The sequence below is a fragment of the Benincasa hispida genome, chromosome 11 (genome assembly GCF_009727055.1).
Source record: "Benincasa hispida cultivar B227 chromosome 11, ASM972705v1, whole genome shotgun sequence".
NCBI classification, from domain to species: Eukaryota; Viridiplantae; Streptophyta; class Magnoliopsida; order Cucurbitales; family Cucurbitaceae; genus Benincasa; species Benincasa hispida.
In genome coordinates, this window is record NC_052359.1 from 48948307 (window position 1) to 48952767 (window position 4461).

General features: G+C 32.6%; 1 long non-coding RNA gene across 1 annotated transcript; it reads right to left on the reverse strand.

Moving 5' to 3' along the window:
* Positions 1 to 3338: 3338 nt before the first annotated feature.
* Positions 3339 to 4146, reverse strand: LOC120091773. Its single transcript, XR_005485827.1, has 2 exons — positions 3840 to 4146; positions 3339 to 3664 (listed from the first exon to the last, which is right to left on the reverse strand). It is a non-coding gene; the product is annotated as an uncharacterized LOC120091773 (long non-coding RNA).
* Between the last annotated feature and the right edge of the window lie 315 nt (positions 4147 to 4461).

Genomic DNA, 4461 nt, shown 5'->3' on the forward strand with positions numbered 1-4461 from the left:
GTGGGAGAGTCATGCGGAGACTCGATCTATGCTATGACTTATTGGAAATCAAAGTTGTCATACTAGATGACAATTATTGAAAGAAGATGAAAAACGTTATTAAAGTCATAATTATGAGATGAAGTACTGTACTTGGTCTCAATAAGCTTTTTGTAGACTTTCATTGATGGGGCTACCTCATAAAATATGCAGTGGTCTACAAAAAGAAAGTTTGAAAGTGTAGTATTTGGAGATATAGATCTTCAAAATAAGACTCTTGGTGTCAGGTAAAAACCCACGCTAGAGCTGTTGGGTGAAAATAGACTATGAGTCACTTTTCCACCTAGTTTTACAACAAAGTCTTAGTTCATTCATTATGACATATGAGATGTGTAAAAATGAATACCTTCTTTTATGAAAATGAGTTTAAAGCATCTATACAATTTCAAGAAATTTTTTGATATAGTATCATAATCAATGACTTTAAGCGATGATGATATTCTTGTACAGACATGAAAATGAAACGTGGATATTTATCTGTTCTATATTGATATTTGCTCATTATGAATGAAGTAAAAATCAATATACAAGTTTTGACTGTTCGACCAATTTCAAATAGTTGATTTGAAGTGATTTTGTATATTAAAAGTCAACGTACAAATATTTAGGACATGTTGTTTAATTTATCTCATGCATTTTACATTTACAAAGTAGTTGTTTAATGTTCGATGCAATTGCTAAAGATGGAATGGTAATGTACCAATCTACAATGACGTTGATATGTGTAAGGAAAATATTTCCTAAGACATCAAATGTTGAGGGGATATCAATTTACATGAGACTTATTAATATTAATATACAATTGGTTGGTTTAATTGGAGAATTTGATGGTATGACCATTGAGTATTGAAAATTAAAACTTACGAATAATGAAACTTTAGTGTATATAGTTTAAGATTTGATTTTTTACGAGTTACACTATATTGGTTTTAGAGAAATCCATGTTTTATCTTAGATGGTCTCTATTGGATTGAAAGGCAGTATTTTGCTTGTGAGCGATAACTTGCCTATGTTCAAAGTGTCTTGAGATATTTGAATACTGTTTCAGATATAACTTAATCTATTCACTTTATGCTATAACGTGATTCAAGGATTAGGTTGGAGACCATATGTAAGCACCTAGTGGAAGGAATAACATGGAACGTGAGTACATCTCGTTGGTGAACATATGGTTCTTATTGACATAACTCTTTATTTTATGTAAAAGAATTCTCTAGGCTAAAGTGTAAGAGGATCTCCTAGACTGTCAACGACTACGAGACATGTCTCTAATGTGTTGGGGAAAGTAGGAGAGCATGTAGGGCATAGTGTATGCCCTAGGTTACATGTCTTACAGGCCCATATTTTCCCGACTATAGTGCAAGTGGGAGATTGTTGGGGTGTATACTCTAAAGTCTCATAGTTTTATGTTAGTTAAATCGATGGTTGATTGATTTTATATTACTTGTGCAATAATCTATTTACCTAAGTTCCAAGATTAAGACATACAAGTGGATCATGTTTAAGTGATACCCTAAATGGTCTGTAGTATATGGATAAAGGTGGGTGTCTTATCTTGGTAATACTACTGATACGATCCACTGTGTAGTTGTTACAATTGTTGTAAAATACTACAAATGATATGGTCTTGATCATTCTTGTGGAGACATGTGAATGGGTATCTAATATAAAAGAGTTTGTATAAAGACTGGACCACGAAATGTTAAGTCTCTCTTTATAGCATCGTTGCTAGAAGAGACTTACATTTCACCAGAATGACCAAAAGTGACTTGACCTTAATCCTGGGTGAATTGTGAACTCTTGCTTATGAGGGCAATCCTTTGATTAGTATGGTGAGAGTGGCGAGATTCACACACTCTATAAGCCTACCATTTTGGTGATTCGTTTGATTGAAGAGCTGGGAACACAATTACACAAGAAGGAATTCACTCCTTCCCTATAGTTGGATAAGAAGATAAATTGCTCCCTTAAGGATGGATGTCGGGGTTTGAACAATAAGGCGCCTCACCCTTTCCTGGTTTGAGAAGGGTTCATCCATAGCTGGATTATGACTAATTGTTCATTAGAGAGATCAGTGGTACTTAAGAAGTTAAATGTAACTACAGGGGTAAAATCGTAAGTTGGTTATATCTAATAGACACATAAATATGCACCCAAGTGAGCCTATCCTTGTCCAAGTATGCGTCCATGGCTCCCTCGACCTCAATTATGCTTCTAACTTAAGGATAACTCATTCAAGGTTAAACCTTTACTTCCTTATATTCTTAGTACTTAGTTAATTCTTCATTTCATCCATAGACTATGCGTTCAACTCACCTTGTCCCCCAACAGTTAGCCAACTTTTTTTTTCTCGTCCTTTACTCTTAGGCCAACTCATGTTCATAGTATAGTTTGAACATTTAGTTAAACTTCTTCAACTCTTATTTTCACTACCAACTTCCAACACTCTGCCCTAAGTTCAACTACAGGGTCTTAACACTTAGAAATTTTCCTGAGTATCAGTTCTCTCCATAATTAGGTGAAAGAGTTTGAGGTTTACAATCACTGTCTATCTAGTATAGACTTTGGTAGTAGTTTATTGTCTATCTAGTATAGACTTTGGTAGTAGTTTATCAGTGTCTATCCAAGCTAGACAGTGATATGTCCTATCATTGTCTATCAAGGATAGACATTAATAGAACACTATCACTTTCTATAAATAGAAAGTGATAATAGACTATCATTGTCTGTCCCTGATAGATAGCGCTAGCACATTATCACTATCTAATTGGGATAGATTTTGGTAGAGCATTATCATTGTCTATCCTATTCTATCCCTGATAAACAGTGATAGTATTCTATCAATTGGTTTATCAATTGAAGTTGCTTGTTATACAAGTACTAAATACTAGAAAAATAGTCTAGTTACAACATCATATAACAAAACAAAACAACAACTAGTAATAAAATTAGGGAATAGACATTGATAGAACACTATCACTATTTATCTAGGATAAACTTCTATAGTAGTTTATCACTGTCCATCCAAGATAGACAATGATAGTGTGCTATCACTATCTATTAAAGATAGACATTGATAGAACACTATCACTTTCTATCAGAGATAAACATTAGTAGAATACTATCACTTTCTACCCAGATAAACAATGATAATTTATCCCTGATAGGCAATGATAGCACACTATCACTTTGGATTAGACTTTGATAGAGCACTGTCACTGTCTATCCTAGTCTATCTAGAACATATAAAAACACAAACACGACCCAATACAACACAAAGATTTTATGATAGACAACAATAGAACAATATCACTGTCTTTCAATGATAGATAGTGATAGACTAACGTTTGTCACTGATAAACAATGATATTATTCTATCTCTATCTATCAGAAGAACGAGAACATTATACAAACACAAACACAACCAAATACAAACAAATCTAAAACAAAATAAAATAAAGAAATAATATCACAGCAGAAGTAATTTGTCTATTTAAGTATTTATCAGCAACAAAAGTCCCTTGATACCTTTGGCTTCATTTCCTTGCTTTTCAAGTTTTCATTTCTTTTTGTTGGAGATTTTGTTGATGATTCTCCTTTTATCATTCTTTTTGTTGCTTTTCATCTATTAAAAAAAAAAATTAGGTTAATAAATGGTGATGGGGTAGTATCATCCACTGACAGATTTAAGCCACTAATATATTAATATCTATTGTTGTCTATCAAAAGGATATAAGGAGGAAAGAAATCAAGAATGGATAAAAAATTTAAAACTAAAAAAAAAAAAAAAATAGACTAACCTTGTGTGATTCGACCGTATTTGTTCATAGAAGAAGAAACATCGGCAGAAGAAGAAGAAGTGAAAATGAAGAAGCAATAGCGGCAATGGAAATGGAGAAGAAGAAGATGAAGAGCGCAGACGATTTTCTTTTCTTTCCTTCGTGGTCGCGTGTTTTTGAATTGAAGAGTCGGGTGATTTTTTAAGAATTCGGGTAGTGAACTTCGTGTTGGGTGACCCATTTTTGAAGAATCGGTCGTGGGCCTTGTTTTCGCATGGGATTTATGGGGATTTCATCTAATTTTCATTGGCTGTAGATGGGTTGGAGAAAATTTAGAAAATTTTGCAATTCTTATAAATAGTTTGGACTAACCAGATAAATAACAAATTTAGAGGATTCATTTGAAAAAATAGCAAAAAATTTTCAAAATTGTGAAAATGACAAAATTAAATTAAATAAAAGATAATGATAAATTGTCAAAACTGCCCTTACAAATAAATATCTAACGTTCATAAGTTGAAGAATATATTGTAACTAAACTAACCAGTGTAGCCTATCAAAAGTCCAATCAACACCAACATGATATGATTGCTACAATTCTCTAAACATTCATATAAAATAAAAAAATAATTAAAACCAAAAC